Source organism: Dendrobates tinctorius, unplaced genomic scaffold, assembly GCF_039654945.1.
Source record: "Dendrobates tinctorius isolate UK_male_01 unplaced genomic scaffold, ASM3965494v1 ptg000126l, whole genome shotgun sequence".
NCBI classification, from domain to species: domain Eukaryota; kingdom Metazoa; phylum Chordata; class Amphibia; order Anura; family Dendrobatidae; genus Dendrobates; species Dendrobates tinctorius.
Genome location: NW_027361794.1, coordinates 24,928,017 through 24,946,478, shown reverse-complemented (window position 1 = coordinate 24,946,478; position 18,462 = coordinate 24,928,017). Strand labels below are relative to the sequence as shown.

The 18,462-nt window shown below is 46.5% G+C and overlaps 1 protein-coding gene across 1 annotated transcript in view; it reads right to left on the bottom strand.

Moving 5' to 3' along the window:
- The window catches only part of LOC141047188 (uncharacterized), a 40,754-nt gene that overhangs the window by 21,408 nt on the left and 884 nt on the right, over positions 1-18,462 (bottom strand). The window lies entirely within an intron of this gene.

The window sequence follows — 18,462 nt, the reverse complement described above, 5'->3', positions numbered from 1 at the left end:
TACTATGTAACAGTGTGATGCAGCAGCAAAAAGGCAAATGCAATTCTAGGATGTATTAACAGAAGCATACAGTCTAGATCACGTGAAGTCATTATTTCCCTCTACTCCTCTTTGGTCAGACCTCATCTGGAATATTGTCTCCAGTTTTGGGCACCACATTTTAAAAAAGACATCAACAAACTGGAGCAAGTTCAGAAAAGAGCGACCAGAATGGTGACCGGTCTGCAAACCCTGTCTTATGAGGAAAGGTTGCAGGATTTGGGAATGTTTAGTTTGCAAAAGAGAAGACTGAGAGGAGACTTAATAGCTGTCTACAAATATCTAAAGGGCTGTCACATTGTAGAAGGATCCACTTTATTCTCATTTGCACAAGGAAAGACTAGAAGCAATGGGATGAAACTGAAGCGGAGGAGACACAAATTAGATATTAGAAAAAACTTTTTGACAGTTAGAGTGATCAATGAGTGGAACAGGCTGCCACGAGAAGTGGTGAGTTCTCCTTCAATGGAAGTCTTCAAACAGAGGCTGGACAGACATCTGACTGGGATGATTTAGCGAATCCTGCTTTGAGCAGGGGGTTGGACCAGATGGCCCAGGAGGTCCCTTCCAACTCTACGATTCTATGATTCTAAGAGAGTGATGTCTGAAGTTCATTGCTCTGCATTGGCTGGTCATCCAGGTATTTTTGGTACTAGAGATCTGGTGAGTCGCTCTTTTTGGTGGCCCACCTTGTCTCATGATGTCAGGAATTTTGTGCAGTCCTGTGGGACTTGCTCCTGGTCTAAATCTTGTTCTCGCTCTAGTGGGTTGTTGATGCCTTTGCCGGTCCCCAGGAGGCCATGGACCCATATTTCAATGGATTTCATCTCTGATATGCCGGTCTCTCAAAGAATATCTGTTATTTGGGTGATTTGTGATAGGTTCTCTAAGATGGTTCATCTTGTACCACTCCCTAAGTTGCCGTCTTCCTCTGAGTTGGTGCCCCTGTTTTTGCAACAGGTGGTTCGCTTGCACGGGATTCCTGAGAACATTGTATCTGACAGAGGAGTTCAGTTTGTGTCTAGATTTTGGAGGACTTTCTGTTCCAAACTGGGAATTCAGTTGTCCTTCTCCTCTGCTTTTCACCCTCAGACCAATGGGCAGACAGAGAGAACAAACCAGACCTTGGAGTCGTATTTGAGATGTTTTATTTCTGCTGATCAGGATGATTGGGTTTCATTTTTGCCCTTGGCCGAATTTTCTTTAAATAATAGAGCTAGTTCTGCCACTTTGATGTCACCTTTTTTTTGTTACTTTGGGTTTCATCCTCGATTTTCTTCAGGGCAGGTGGAGCCTTCTGCCTGCCCAAGTGTTGACACTGTGGTGGAGAGAATGCACCAAATCTGGGACCAAGTGGTGGATAAGTTATCTCTCTCCCAGGAAAAGGCCCAGCGGTTTTCCAATCGACATAGGACCATTGGTCCCCAGTTTAAGATTGGTGATATGGTGTGGTTATCATCAAAAAATATTGCTATGAAGGTGGCTTCTCCTAAGTTTAAGCCTAGATTTATTGGACCCTACAAGATTTTGGAGATTATTAATCCGGTCTCTTTTCGTTTGGCTCTCCCTGTCACATTTAAAATCCATAATGTGTTCCATAAGTCCTTGTTGAAGAGGTTTGTTGAACCAGTTGTTCCTGGGGTGGCACCTCCGGACCCTGTATTGGTTGAAGGTAACATGGAATATGAGGTAGAGAAAATACTGGATTCCCGTCTGGCTAGACGGAGACTCCAGTTTTTGGTTAAGTGGAAGGGTTATGGTCAGGAGGATAATTCCTGGGTCTCTGCCTCTGATATTCATGCCAAAAGATTGGTGCGTGCCTTTCATCGGGCTCACCCTGATCGCCCTGGTGGCGTGGTTGAGGGTTCGGTGACCCCTCCTCAAGGGGGAGGTACTGTTGTGAGTTCATTTTCCCCTTCGTCACTGAGGTCTGGTGAACTCCCTATTCTGGTGAAGGAAGGTAGTGAGCCTGATTATCAGGCACCTGAGTCTAATGATGATGACTGGCTGAGTGGAGTCACGGACTGGATATAAGGCTGCCGACGCCCTTCTGCCCTGCGGGTGATTTTTCTGTGGACTTCTAGGAAACCAGTCTGATTCCTGCTCCTCTAAAGCTAAGTTTTCTGCTTTGCCTTTTAGCATTTGTGTTTTCTTTTTGTTTGCCTTGCTTTTCTGGATTCTGCCACTCCCTGCTGGGGTGAGCTGAATCTCCTTTTGCCGGTTGCTCTGTCTTCAGAATATTCCTGAGTACTGACATAGCTTTTTGAAGCCTAGAGTCTTCAGGGCCTTTTTCACTGTCAGTCTGTTGGCTCTTATTTTCATAGCGTTTTTCACGGATTGCAGACAGCAGCCTTCCTGTCCTTTCCTATCTAGTTAGCTTGGGCCCCGTCTTTGCTCAGTCTATCTTTCTGTCTGTGTTGTGTTCTTTCTTCTTGCTTCACCGTCATTATTTGTGGGGGGCTGCGTTTTGCTTTGGGGTCTGCTCTGGGGCAGTTTAGATTTCCTTTTCTGTCTTTAGGCTATTTATCTCTTCGGCTGTGATCGAGGGGTCTAGGGCTCCGTAGGAACCCCCCACGGCTACTGCTAGTTGTGTTGATAGGTTCAGGGGTCTGCCAACTTCTCTGGTTTTCTGGACGTAGCTTCTATTTTTGTGTCTTCCTCCTACGGTGACTCTATCATAACACTTCTCCTTGTGCAAAGTGCACTGTATTGTTGACCGATGCACAGTGACACCATCTGCAGCAAGATGATGCTGCAGGTCTTTGGAGGTGGTCTGTGGATTGTCCTTGACTGTTCTCACCATTCTTCTTCTCTGCCTTTCTGATATTTTTCTTGGCCTGCCACTTCTAGGCTTAACAAGAACTGTACCTGTGTTCTTCCATTTCCTTACTATGTTCCTCACAGTGGAAACTGACAGGTTAAATCTCTGAGACAACTTTTTGTATCCTTCTCCTGAAAAGCTATGTTGAATAATCTTTGTTTTCAGATCATTTGAGAGTTGTTTTGAGGAGCCCATGATGCCACTCTTCATAGGAGAATCAAATAGGAGAACTACTTGCAAGTGGCCACCTTAAATAACTTTTCTCATGATTGGATACACCTGGCTATGAAGTTCAAAGCTCAATGAGGTTACAAAACCAATTTAGTGCTTCAGGAAGTCAGTAAAAATTAGTTAGGAGTGTTCAAATCAAGAAAATGATAAGGGTGCCCATACTTTTGCACTGGTCAAATTTTGTTTAAATGCAGATTGCACATTTTCTGTTAGTACAATAAACCTCATTTGAATCCAGAAATATAACTGAGTCCATCAGTTATTAGATATATGAAACTGAAATAGCTGTTGCAAAAACCAAAATTGTTATAAAGAAAAAAGGTTAACATTAATAGGGGTGCCCAAACTTTAACATATGACTGTACACCAGTATATCCCCAGCTTCGATCACAGACCCCTCTCTTTACGCTGTATACACCCGTATACCCCCAGCTTCGGTCGCAGACTGCTCTGTGTACGCTGTGTACACCCGTATACCCCCAGCTTCGGTCACAGACCTCTGTGTTCACTGTATACACCTGTTTATCCCCAGTTTTGGTCGCAGACCCCTGTGTACACTCTATACATCCATATACCCCCAACTTCAGTCGCAGACCCCTGTGTATACTGTATTCACCTGTATACCCCCAGCTTCAGTCTCAGAACCCTGTGTGTATGCTGTATACACCCGTATACCCCCAGCCTCAGTCACAGACCCCCCTGCATATGCTGTACACACCCGTATACCCCCAGTTTCGGTCGCAGACCCCTCTGTGTACGCTGTATACACCCGTATACCCCCAGCTTCGGTCACAGACCCCTCTGTGTATGCTGTATACACCCGTATACCCCCAGCTTCGGTCGCAGACCCCTCTGTGTACGCTGTATACACCGTATACCCCCAGATTTGGTCACAGCCCCCTGTGTTCACTCTACACCTATATATCCCCAGTTTTGGTCGCAGACCCCTGTGTACACTGTATACACCCGTATACCACCAGGTTCGGTTGCAGACCCCTGTGTACGCTGTATACATCTGTATACCCCCAGCTTTTTTTTGCTATTTGTATTTCACATATTTCATATTTGGTGTGCTACCATTTTCTAATTTAATATGTAAGTTGCTTTTTGGTATGCACCTATTCAGACTAGTTCTAGATGTGCCGTCAGTTTGTTCTATTACCCCCAGCTTTGGTCACGGACCCCCCTGTGTACGCTGTATACACCCGTATATCCCAAGCTTCGATAACAGACCCCTGTGTACACTGTATACACCCGTATACCCCCAGCTTCAGTCACAGACCCCTCTGTGTATGCTGTATACACCCGTATACCCCCAGGTTCGGTCACAGACCCCGCATCTCTCACACTGTAGAACTGACGCCGGACACACACGGTAAAACTGCGGTCGTCGGTCTCTCATCTCTCGCACTTATACTGATAACATAAGATGGAGTCAGATGAACCCTCCTACAAAACGTGAGAACAAAGTCATTACTACAGGACTGTGTGAGAAAGGGATTTATTCTACAAGAAACGCTGGGGCCACAAATGAGAATAACATAATGTCGCTCATCTTCTCTTTCACCATAGATATTGGCAGTGAGGGCGACTTCCACTTTGCCGCAATGTGGATTTAGTGGCCATACATAAGTAGTTTAGTAGCTTCTGAAAGATTTTTGGAAGCCGGTAAGGCCTGGTTCCCAGTAAAAGGTTAGAAGGTTCCAGATCAACCGGTCCACCATACATCTGTGCTATCAGACGCTTCACCTTCTCCCAAAGCCCAGAAACCACCGTACAAGACCACCAAATATGTCTCATGTCACCAGATATTCCACAGCCCCTAAAACAGTCTCCCGAGATTTTAGGAAAAATACTGTGAATTTTTCCGGTACATAATAAACTCTGTGCAATAGTTTTAAGGAGGTCTCCACAAGGGAAGTCTGGTGACTACCTCATGATAGGGTGTCACAGCTACGATACCATTCATCAATTGACTGTTCAAACCCCAGATCCTCATCCCACTGTAACATATACTTCAATTTTTTATCATCTTGTGGAGAATGTATAGCATAGTAGATCAATGAGATCGTTCCCCTGCCCAAAGGGTCATTTAGACATTAATTTTCAAAACTCATTGCCCTGAGAGTAGTACCGCTCGGGAGGATCTGCTTTGCAAAGTGGAAGATCTGGTTCAGTCGCATTACCTCCCTAACTGGAGGGTCAAATGTTTGAACAAATTCCTTTCTGTCAAGTAAGATATTAAATGGGGAACACAAATGTTTAAGTACATGAATACCTTTCAGCTTCCACCAAGAAAAAAATTGTGGCTCAAAGCCTGGCGGGAACATGGGGTTTTGTAATATAGCTGTCAGGGGAGAAGGGCTTGATTGTAAGTTATATTTAAACCGGACTTTACTCCAAAGAAGCAACAAGTGGACTGTAAAAGGAGCCACATTCATTAACCCCCGTGGAAGTCGGTCTGTGGTCCACATTAGGCCTGATAAAGAGAATGGTTGGGAGAGAAATGATTCCAGAATAACCCATCTCGGACTATTGGGATATGAACACACACTTATTAATGGAGCAATCTGTGCCGACTTGTAATAAAGTGTAAAATTAGGGAGGGATAAACCACCTTCTTTTCTGTGATGGAACAACAGTTTTTGCACAATTCTGGGTTGTTTTCCGAGCCAAAGAAACTTAGACATCATAGAGTGTAAAGGGCATGTCACACTAAGAGATATCGCTAGCAATATCGCTATAACTAGTGACGTTATAGCGATATTGCTAGCGATATCTCTGTGTCTGATACTTACCTACGACCCGCTCCCCCGCTGATTATCGCTGATCGCGCGAGAACATTCAGGACTGTTTCTCGTCATCAGCTTCCTGTGGCGCTTCCTGCTGTGAGGACAAGCGACGCGTGGAGCCGGGCGGGAGGACGCAGGATCGCCTGGTGTGACAGGTAAGTAGCGATCCCCGTCCCCAGCGATGTCGCTAGTGAGATCTGCCTGTGTGGCAGCTCACTAGCGACCACTTAGCGATGTACCAGCGATCCTGACCGCGTCATATTGCTGGTCGGGATCGCTGGTACATCGCTAAGTGTGACAGTACCTTAACTGAGTGAACGTTCTGTCTGGTACCATAATTGGGAGGGACCTAAATAGATATAAGAAGCGAGGCAGTGACACCATTTTTAATGCATGTATTCTGCCGAGCCAGGGTAACTTTGAGGAAGCCCATCTATCCAGGTCCCTCTGGAAGTTTTGGATCAGTGGAGAGTAATTCCACCTAAACAGAGGTGACCTGTTGGCTGTTAAGTTGATACCCAGATATGTTAGATAATGTTCTTTGTCTGTAAACCCAAAATGGGAGGCTATATTAGTTTGCTCTGTCTTAGGAAAATTTACAAATAATGCTTCGGGTTTATCAATGTTAATTTTTAACCCTGAGATCTTCTCAAAATCGTGAAGGAGGGAAAACAAGTGAGGGAGTGTAGTGTTATTATTATTATTATTATTATTTATTGTTATAGCGCCATTTATTCCATGGCGCTTTACATGTAAGGAGGGGTATACATAAAAACAAGTACAATAATCTTAAACAATACAAGTCATAACTGGTACAGGAGGAGAGAGGACCCTGCCCGCGAGGGCTCACAATCTACAAGGGATGGGTGATAATACAGTAGGCGAGGGTAGAGCAGGTCGTGCAGCGGTTTGGTCGATCAGTGGTTACTGCAGGTTGTAGGCTTGTCGGAAGAGGTGGGTCTTCAGGCTCTTTTTGAAGGTTTCGATGGTAGGTGAGAGTCTGATATGTTGTGGTAGAGAGTTCCAGAGTAGGGGTGATGCGCGAGAGAAATCTTGTATGCGATTGTGGGAAGAGGAGATAAGAGGGGAGTAGAGAAGGAGATCTTGTGAAGATCGGAGGTTGCGTGCAGGAAAGTACCGGGAGACGAGGTCACAGATGTATGGAGGAGACAGGTTGTGGATGGCTTTGTATGTCATGGTTAGGGTTTTGTAATGGAGTCTCTGGGCAATTGGGAGCCAGTGAAGGGATTGACAGAGGGGAGATGCTGGGGAATAGCGGGGGGACAGGTAGATTAGTCAGGCAGCAGAGTTTAGAATAGATTGGAGGGGTGCGAGAGTGTTTGAGGGGAGGCCACAGAGCAGGAGGTTGCAGTAGTCAAGGCGAGAGATGATGAGGGCATGGACTAGGGTTTTTGCAGATTCTTGGGTGAGGAATGAACGGATTCGTGAAATATTTTTGAGTTGAAGTCGGCAGGAAGTGGAAAGGGCTTGGATATGTGGTTTGAAGGAGAGATTAGCATCAAGGATTACTCCGAGGCAGCAAGCTTGTGGGACTGGGGAGAGTGGGCAGTCATTTACTGTAATTGATAGGTTCGTAGGGGGGGTCACGTGAGATGGTGGAAAGATGATGAATTCTGTTTTGTCCATGTTGAGTTTCAGAAATCTAGCGGAGAAGAAGGATGAAATAGTGGACAGACATTGAGGGATTCTGGTTAGTAGGGAGGTGATATCTGGTCCAGAGATGTAGATCTGTGTGTCATCAGTGTAGAGATGATACTGAAAGCCATGAGATTCTATGAGCTGTCCCAGGCCAAAGGTGTAAATAGAGAACAGCAGGGGCCCAAGGACTGAACCTTGTGGGACTCCGACAGATAGGGGGCGAGGTGAGGAGGTGGTGTGTGAGTGGGAGACGCTGAATGTCCGGTCTGTTAGGTATGATGAGATCCAGGATAGGGCCAAGTCTGTGATGCCGAGGGATGAGAGGGTCTGTAATAATAGGGAATGGTCCACTGTGTCAAAGGCAGCCGACAGGTCCAGGAGGAGGAGGACAGAGTAGTGTCGCTTGCTCTTGGCGGTTAAGAGGTCATTGGTGACCTTAGTAAGGGCAGTTTCAGTGGAGTGGTGTGACCGGAAGCCAGATTGTAAGCGGTCGAAGAGGGAGCAAGAAGAGAGATGGGAGGACAGTTCAAGGTAGACGTGTTGTTCCAGTAGCTTGGAGGCGTAGGGGAGAAGTGATATAGGGCGATAGCTAGATACAGAGGATAGGTCAAGAGAGGGCTTTTTGAGGATAGGTGTGATGGAGGCATGTTTAAAGCTTGAGGGGAAAACACCAGTTGTTAGTGATAGGTTGAAGAGATGGGTTAGGGTTGGGATGAAGACTGTGGTGAGGTTTGGTATGAAGTGGGATGGGATCGGGTCGAGTGCACAGGTGGTGAGATGTGATCTTGAGAGTAGAGTGGAGAGTCGATCTTCTGTAATGGTGAAGAAGTTGGTTTTGAAGGTGGAGGGCTGGGAAGTCGGGAGGAAGGGTTCTGGGGGTTGTTGACCAAAACTTTCTCTGATGTTATCAATCTTCTGCTTGAAAAATGAGGCAAAGTCTTCAGCTGAGATGAGTGGGGAGGGAGGAGGTGCTGGGGGGCGGAAGAGAGAATTGAAGGTGTTGAATAACTGTTTAGGGTTGTGAGACAGGGAGGATATGAGAGATGAGAAGTAGGTTTGTTTAGCTGTGGCGAGTGTGGTCTTGAAAGTAGTGAGGGACTGTTTGAATGCGATGAAGTGCTCGTTGGAGTGGGATCTTTTCCATCTGCGCTCAGCAGCCCTGGAAGCTCGCCTCAGCTCTTTGGTCAGGCTGGTGTGCCAGGGCTGTCTGTTGATTTTGCGAGCTTTGGTATGTGTAAGTGGGGCAGCGGATTCCAAAGCTACAGCTATTGTGGTGTTATATAGAGCGGCAGCGTCATCCGCATTGTGTAAGGAACTTATATCTGTGAGAGGGAGAAGGGATTCAGAGAATGAGTGTAGGTCAAGGTGTTTAAGATTTCTGCGAGGGTGTGAGAGTTTGTGGGGTGGGGATTGTAGACATGGAGTGAAGAGGGAAGAGAATGTGAGAAGGTTGTGGTCAGAGAGAGGAAGAGGTGAGTTAGAGAGGTTAGATAGGGAGCAGAGGCGGGTGAAGATGAGGTCCAGTGTGTGGCCATCTTTGTGGGTGGCTGTAGAAGACCATTGAGTGAGGCCGAAGGAGGAAGTGAGAGATAGGAGTTTAGTGGCAGCTGAGAGGGAAGTGTCAATGGGGATGTTGAAGTCGCCCATGATGATAGTAGGGATGTCCGTGGAAAGGAAATGAAGTAACCAGGTGGTGAAGTGGTCAAAGAAGGTGGTGGCTGGCCCTGGGGGGCGGTAGATGACAGCCAGTTGGAGGTTGGAGGGGGAGTAGATGCGCACAGAGTGCACCTCAAAGGAAGGGAGGGTAACAGAGGGTGGCAGTGGGATTGGGGTGAAGGAGCAGGTATCTGACAGGAGAAAACCAACTCCTCCACCATGTTTGCTGCTGGGGCGGGGGGTGTGAGAAAGGTGGAAGCCACCATATGAAAGTGCAGCAGGAGAGGCTGTGTCAGAAGGGGTGAGCCAGGTTTCGGTGATGGCGAGGAAGGAAAGTTTGGTAGTAACAAAAAGATCATGGATGTAGGAAAGCTTGTTGCAGACAGAGCGAGCGTTCCACAGAGCTCCTGTTAGTGGGACTGGGGAAGCAGGGGCTGGGTGAATGGGTATAAGGTTGGAGAGGTTACGGAAGGTTGTGATAGAGCGTGGATGGGAGGTAGAAATGACTGTGGGAATGTGGTGAGGAGGACCAGGATTTGGGGAGATATCACCAGCAGTGAGAAGGAGCAGAGAAAGTGTTAGCAGGTGGGAGCAGGAGAGGGCATGAGGGGGCTGTCTGTGTTTGGAGACAGAGGATTGTATGTTAAGGAACAGTTTTGAGGCGGAGGTGAGGTGGATGGGGAGGATTGAAGAAGAGATGAACAGTTCCTTACTAGGAGTAGGGATTAGGGGAATTAGCAGAAAGTGAAGGATTATAGGGGTGAAAACAAGCAGAAACATTGTTTACAGTGACTGTGTACAGTTACCTTCAGTTCCCTTCTGGTTCAATTCTGGTTTTAATTCTTAAATTAATCTTCACACTTCTAGAACACACTTATAGGAAATCACACTGCAGACTGAAGTCTTTATGCAGACTTGTGCTCTGCAATATATGTACAACTAAGTGCAGTCAGGTGTGAAGCAGAGAGGAGTGGTCTCTACTCTTCTTGGTCAGACAATTAAGAGTGGACCAGATGCATATGATCAAGCCAGAGCAAACAAGGTCATAAATAACACTGGGGTAAGCTGGGGTTAGCTGAAAGGCATACCATGTGAATGCTAGGTGCAGAGGCAAGTCTATGTGCAAAGCTGGGTGATGCACTGTGTGCCCTTCATAGACAGACAGCAGGAGAGCAGGAGAGCTGGGTGGATGGACATACCATGTGAATGCTAGGTGCAGAGGCAAGTCTATGTGCAAAGCTGGGTGATGCACTGTATGCCCTTCATAGACAGACAGCATGAGAGCAGGAGATCATCCGCAAAGAGGCTGACTTTATATTGGTCTCCCATATTCTCAGGGCCCAGGATATTCTGATCTCTCCTTATTGCTTCCACAATGGGTTCCATTGCAAGTGCAAAAAGATCCGGAGATAGAGGACAGCCCTGCCTGGTACCCTCTGAATATTAATTGGAGGGGGATGTGGTGACGGGAGTTTTACATAAGCGATAGGGCTATCATATAACAATTGGAGGCACTTTATAAGTTTAGGGGAGAATCCGACTTCAGATAGAACCGTAAAGAGATATGTCCAGGACGCCGAATCGAAAGCCCTCTCAGTATCTAATGCAAGCAGGAGAAGTCGCTTTCGCTGTAGGTTAGTTGTATGAATAATATTTAACACTCTCCTAATATTATCTGGGGCCTGTCGCGCTGGTATAAAACCAACCTGATCACGATGGATGAGGTGAGGGAGGATTTTATTGATCCTGTTAGTCACAATGGATGTAAAGATTTTGAAGTCAATGTATAAGAGGGATATAGGTCTATAATTTGTTGTGAGATGATCTTTCTTAGGATTAGGGATTACGGTTACATGCGCCACGTAGAACTCAGGGGGCAGCTGTGAGCCATTTAGTAGTGAATTACAGAGGTTTTTATATGTGGTGTCAGCACATCGCTGCATTTTTTATCATATATTGCTGTAAGACCATCCGGCCCCGGGGCCTTTCCTCTTTTTAGTTTTTTGATTGGTGAAACTATTTCCTCCTCAGAGATGTGTAAATGGAGTTGTTGTGCCGCGGACTCAGTCAGGTTAGGTAGATGTAGTGTGTGAAGGAATGACTCCAGTAGTGAGGGGGGTGATTGTGGGGCGAATACAAACTCTGGGAGTATTCATTATAAGTGCTATACATGACATCGGGGTGGGCTGAGGTCTGACCCTTAGGGTCTTTTATAGAGGAGATTATATGCAGTGACTCTCTCATTCTGAGCTTACGAGCGGCATCTTATTAGGCTTATTGGCATGGTGATAAAACGCGGCTTTACTCCAAGTTAGCGCCTCTCCGTTCTGGTGGTGAGAATGGCGTCTAATTGTCATTTCATATCTTGTATTTGTGTAGATAAGTATAGGGGTGAAGAGCGCTGATTGGCCAATTCTAACTCCTGCAGTTTCTCCTCCAGTCTGGGCAGTAATTCAGACCTTTCTTCTTCCTGTCGGCCGATAACTTATCACAGAACCGGGAATAGATTTTCTGTGCGCGAGTCACATTGCTCCAAGTGAGGCCTCCTCCGCTGTGTGAGTTTAGGGGAAATTTGTTATATCTTCTCTTATAGCGGTTACATTAGAGATTTGGGCATTTTAGCTCCTGGTGTGGAGTCGATAGCACAATCATATGCCGCCATATAGTAGACGGCCGGTAACTAGGGATAATTCCCTCATGTGTGGGGTCTATTTCCCTCCAGAGAAATCACACGTTACATTCCACACATAACACTGTGTAGAGAAGGCGGCGCGGGGTAATTGTGCCAGTAGTGAGGGGCAAATAATGGCGGGAATGTCACTGACTGAGGAGAAGGCTCCATGGAGGTCTGCACTCCGGAGATCATGTGACCCCTGACTCCTCCCCTCCTGTGACATCATCACAGGTCCTGTGCACAGAGTGGCCATATATGTGGAGTGCGGCTCTGCAGGTTAGTGATGGGCAGTCCGGCTCTTCTTCCTCCTTTCCCCACTTTTCTCCCTCCTGTCCCTTCACTATAAAGCCTGGGCCTCATTATACAGCTGTACAGGGGTCTAGTGAAGGCTTTTTAGCCCTTTCCTCAGACTGTAGCTCCTTGGCACAGGCCCTCACTCCTGTCCCTTCACTATAAAGCCTGGGCCTCATTATACAGCTGTACAGGGGTCTAGTGAAAGCTTTTTAGCCCTTTCCTCAGAATGTAGCTCCTGGGCACAGGCCCTCACTCCTGTCCCTTCACTATAAAGCCTGAGTCTCATTATACAGCTGTACAGGGGTCTAGTGAAGGCTTTTTAGCCCTTTCCTCAGACTGTAGCTCCTGGGCACAGGCCCTCACTCCTGTCCCTTCACTATAAAGCCTGGACCTCATTATACAACTGTACAGGGGACTAGTGAAGGCTTTTTAGCCCTTTCCTCAGACTGTAGCTCCTGGGCACAGACCCTCACTCCTGTCCCTTCACTATAAAGCCTGGGCCTCATTATACAGCTGTACAGGGGTCTAGTGAAGGCTTTTTAGCCCTTTCCTCAGACTGTAGCTCCTGGGCACAGGCCCTCACTCCTGTCCCTTCACTATAAAGCCTGGGCCTCGTTATACAGCTGTACAGGGGTCTAGTGAAGGCTTTTTAGCCCTTTCCTCAGACTGTAGCTCCTGGGCACAGGCCCTCACTCCTGTCCCTTCACTATAAAGCCTGGACCTCATTATACAACTGTACAGGGGACTAGTGAAGGCTTTTTAGCCCTTTCCTCAGACTGTAGCTCCTAGGCACAGACCCTCACTCCTGTCCCTTCACTATAAAGCCTGGGCCTCATTATACAGCTGTACAGGGGTCTAGTGAAGGCTTTTTAGCCCTTTCCTCAGACTGTAGCTCCTGGGCACAGGCCCTCACTCCTGTCCCTTCACTATAAAGCCTGAGTCTCATTATACAGCTGTACAGGGGTCTAGTGAAGGCTTTTTAGCCCTTTCCTCAGACTGTAGCTCCTGGGCACAGGCCCTCACTCCTGTCCCTTCACTATAAAGCCTGGACCTCATTATACAACTGTACAGGGGACTAGTGAAGGCTTTTTAGCCCTTTCCTCAGACTGTAGCTCCTAGGCACAGACCCTCACTCCTGTCCCTTCACTATAAAGCCTGGGCCTCATTATACAGCTGTACAGGGGTCTAGTGAAGGCTTTTTAGCCCTTTCCTCAGACTGTAGCTCCTGGGCACAGGCCCTCACTCCTGTCCCTTCACTATAAAGCCTGGGCCTCATTATACAGCTGTACAGGGGTCTAGTGAAGGCTTTTTAGCCCTTTCCTCAGACTGTAGCTCCTGGGCACAGGCCCTCACTCCTGTCCCTTCACTATAAAGCCTGGGCCTCATTATACAGCTGTACAGGGGTCTAGTGAAGGCTTTTTAGTCCTTTCCTCAGACTGTAGTTCCGGGGAACAGGCCCTCACTCCTGTCTCTTCACTGTAAAGCCTTGGCCTCATTATGCAGCTGTACAGGGGTCTAGTGAAGGCTTTTTAGCCCTTTCCTCAGTCTGTAGCTCCTGGGAACAGACCCTCACTCCTGTCCCTTCACTATAAAGCCTGGGCCTCATTATACAGCTGTACAGGGGTCTAGTGAAGGCTCTTTACTCCTTTCCTCAGACTGTAGCTCCTGGGATCAGGCCCTCACTCCTGTCCCTTCACTATAAAGCCTGGGCCTCATTATACAGCTGTACAGGGGTCTAGTGAGGGCTTTTAAGCCCTTTCCTCAGACTGAAGCTCCTGGGATCAGGCCCTCACTCCTGTCCCTTCACTATAAAGCCTGAGCCTCATTACACAGCTGTACAGGGGTCTAGTGAAGGCTTTTTAGCCCTTTCCTCAGACTGTAGCTCCTGGGAACAGGCCCTCACTCCTGTCCCTTCACTATAAAGCCTGGGCCTCATTATACAGCTGTACAGGGGACTAGTGAAGGCTTTTTAGCCCTTTCCTCAGACTGTAGTTCCGGGGAACAGGCCCTCACTCCTGTCCCTTCACTATAAAGCCGGGCCTCATTATACAGCTGTACAGGGGTCTAGTGAAGGCTTTTTAGCCCTTTCCTCAGACTGTAGCTCCTGGGCACAGGCCCTCACTCCTGTCCCTTCACTATAAAGCCTGGGCCTCATTATACAGCTGTACAGGGGTCTAGTGAAGGCTTTTTAGCCCTTTCCTCAGACTGTAGCTCCTGGGCACAGGCCCTCACTCCTGTCCCTTCACTATAAAGCCTGGGCCTCATTGTACAGCTGTACAGGGGTCTAGTGAAGGATTTTTAGCCCTTTCCTCAGACTGTAGCTCCTGGGCACAGGCCCTCACTCCTGTCCCTTCACTATAAAGCCTGGACCTCATTATACAGCTGTACAGGGGTCTAGTGAAGGCTTGTTAGCCCTTTCCTCAGTCTGTAGCTCCTGGTCACCATGTGATCTCACCATAACCCTAACAAACTAATTAAGGTGTGAAACTTTGATCAAAATTATCTCAGTACACAAATCTCCAAGGGTGCCCAAAGTTTTGCATCGCCCCTTTTTCCTTTTTGCAATTATGAAATTGTAAAAAGTCCATATATATATATATATATATATATATTTTTTTTTATTATTATTATTTTTGCCTAAAATACAAAGGCCATGTGCCATCTTAGAGGTTCGGCCTTTTAGAGATCATTTCATCTTCATCTTACTACTGCTCACAATAACAGTCATTTTGACCAGGGGCGCCCACACTTTTACATGCCAATGTCAATGCTTCATCCCGCTGGTGCTCAATATTTAATAGGGTCTTGCTATTAAACTTAATGAAAAGTTTGGTGAATTTCTTTGAGCTGTTATTACTAGAGATGAGCGAATATCGTCAGAGAAGTTGTTATTGGCTAATATCACTTACCGAATAGCTGCATCGGGACCCCGGATCCCTGGAGCGCTCCCGATAATCAGCTGCATGTGTCGCTCTCCATGCAGGTGCTGTGACTATCACACAGCGCGACACACGCAGCTGATTATCGGGAGCTCTCCAGCACACTGAGTCCTGTACTCACTGAGGCCCCTGATCATGTGACCCCTGACTCCTCCCCTCCTGTGACCTCATCACAGGTCCTGTGCACAGAGCAGTCATATATGTGGCGGACACTCCTTGAACTTCTGCTTTCTGGGCCGGTTCCTCCTGTGAGTCCTATTAACCCTTTCGCTCCCTGTATTCTCCTTTCTGACAGGACAATATCTGAATTCGGATAGTGTGACAGGAATTTAAGCAATGTGGAAGGAAAAAATGACAATTTTACTTTATTTCCTCACAAAAATGTGACTTTACCCCAAAATTGGCCGCGTAACAAATCCTTATTTCCCACTGTAGTTTGTAGACTCCATATACAGATCCCTTAAGTGTGAAAAGAGCTGAATTCCCCACTTAAGTTATTGCATTTTGGAAATTGCCCCCCACTGGGAATTTATCTCCAGGTAAAGGCACAATTGTGTCTCCATGGGGGTTGTGCTCACAGCCCAACATCGTGCGGCCTCCAAAGAAATGCCACCCCGCACCATTACTGACCACTGCCAAACCGGTCATGCTGAAGGATGTTGCAGGCAGCAGATCGCTCTCCACGGCGTCTCCAGACTCTGTCACGGCTGTCACATGTGCTCAGTGTGAACTTGCTTTCATCTGTGAAGAGCACAGGGCGCCAGTGGCGAATTTGCCAATCCTGGTGTTCTGTGGCAAATGCCACAGCGCGTGGCAGTGTCCTGTACGGTGTTGGACTGTGAGCGCAACCCCCATCTGTGGACGTCGGGCCCTCAGACCGTCCTCATGGAGTCAGTTTCTAACCGTTTGTGCAGACATGCATATTTGTGGCCTGCTTAAGATCATTTTGCAGGTCTCTGGCAGTGCTCCTCCTGTTCCTCCTTGCACAAAGGTGGAGGTAGTGATCCTGCTGCGGTGTTGTTGCCTCATACGGCCCCCTCCACATCTCCTGTTGTACAGGCCTGTCGCCAGGTAGCACCTCCAGCCTCTGGACACTACTCTGACAGACACAGTAAACCTTCTTGCCACAGCTCGCATTGATGTGCCATCCTGGATGAGCTGCACTACCTGAGCCACTTGTGTGGGTTGTAGAGTCCGTCTCATGCTACCACGAGTGTGAAAGCACAACCAACATTCAAAAGTGACCAAAACATCAGCCAGAAAGCATTGGTACTGAGATGTGGTCTGTGGTCCCCACCTGCAGAACCACTCCTTTATTGAGGATGTCTTGATAATTGCCAATAATTTCCATCTGTTGTCTATTCCATTTGCACAGCAGCATGTGAAATTGATTGTCAATCAGTGTTGCTTCCTAAGTGGACAGTTTGATTTCACAGAAGTTTGATTTACTTGGAGTTATATTCTGTTGTTTAAGTGTTCCCTTTATTTTTTTGAACAGTGTATATAGATAGAGAGATTTTTTTTATTTGCGTTGGAGGGTCCAATTCCAGCTATTGCTGTGGGACCTGTGATTTCTATCTACTCCACTGTGTACAGGATGATAGAGTATAATAAAGTAGTTATGGACGTGACGTAACTAACATTGTGCAGTGACTCTGCTTTCCATATAGTGATGGATATTTCTTGTTGCTGAAACTGTGATATTTTTCCCCTTTAAACCTTTTTTAAACCCCTCTGATCAGTGCGATCATACAACATACAAGCCTCTGATGGCTCCGGTGATGCCCTGTACTACAGTAGTGCCGTGTATCATCACTGCCTGTCAGTGTAATACTAACAGCCCCATACACGAGATCAGAGTTGGCTGAACGGTCATTTGGCAGACGGCGATCTCTCCCGACTCCCCCATACACACAAATATTCCAGCTTTCCTGTGGTCTGTATGAGAGAGTCGCCTCCAGACTCCTCTAGAGGAGGATTATCTACAGGAAGAACAAACGGATTATCCTCTGAAATTCAGGATGTCAGATCCTTCTCTGCCCTGACATCATCTGTCGGGAGGCCCCCAAATACATTATATGGTCGGCCAAACCCCCCGAAATCAGTGCTTTCATGGAACTTTAGCCTAATGTGTATGGGGCGTTATAAGGTAACTTATTGGACGCTGCCTCTGGCCCGGCCTAATAGACCTTCATACATTGCAGCCCAGACCCCATTATTAGGCATGTAAGTATCGGAGTAACTAGGCCGCCCCATACTATCGAGTACTTGGAGACGGGGGGGCATTCAGCCAAACTCTGTCACACCTTCTTAGTTGCCATGTTTGCTTTTCAGGGTTTTTGTTGCAGCCTCCTCTGTGCCATCCCTGCGGTGTACATCCATGTTCTGGGGCCCAAAAAGATTAATTTCTTTTTAATAAATGTTTAACATGTTAACAATTATAAAATGTGTCTTCTGCATTTTTGCTTATTTTTTTCTTCTTACAAGAATTGTTGGAGACAATTTTTCTTTAGAAACATTTTAACTCCTTAACCCCCAAGGGTGGTTTGCACGTTCATGACCAGACCAATTTTTACAATTCTGACCACTGTACCTTTATGAGGTAATAACTCTGGAGCTTCCATGGATCCCGGTGATTCTGACACTGTTTTCTTGTGACATATTGTACTTCATGGTTGTGGTAAAATTTCATTCATATAACTTGTGTTTATTTGTGAAAAAAATGGAAATTTGGCGAAAATTTAGAAAATTTCGCAATTTTCCAACTTTGAATTTTTATGCCCTTAAATCACAGAAATACGGCACACAAAATACTTAATGAGTAACATTTCCCACATGTTTACTTTACATCAGCACTATTTGGGAATCAAAATTTTTTTTTGTTAGGAAGTTATAAGGGTTAAAAGCTGACCAGCCATTTCTCATTTTTACAACACCATTTTATTTTTACGGACCACATCACATTTGAAGTCACTTTGATAGGTCTATATGATAGAAAATACCCAAAAGTGACACCATTCTAAAAACTGCACCCCTCAAGGTGCTCAAAACCACATTCAAGATGTTTATTAACCCTTCAGATGCTTCACAGGAATTTATTGAATATTTAAAAAAAAATTAACATTTAACTTTTTTTCACAAAAAAACTACTTCAGGTCCAATTTTTTTATTTTACCAATGGTAACAGGAGAAATTGGACTGCAAAAGTTATTGTGCAATTTGTCCTGAGCACACTGATACCTGATATGTGGGGAGGAACCACTGTTTCGGCGCATGGCAGACCTCAGAAAGGAAGGACCGCCGTTTGACTTTTTCAATGCAAAATTGGCTGGAATTCAGATCGGACGCCATGTCACG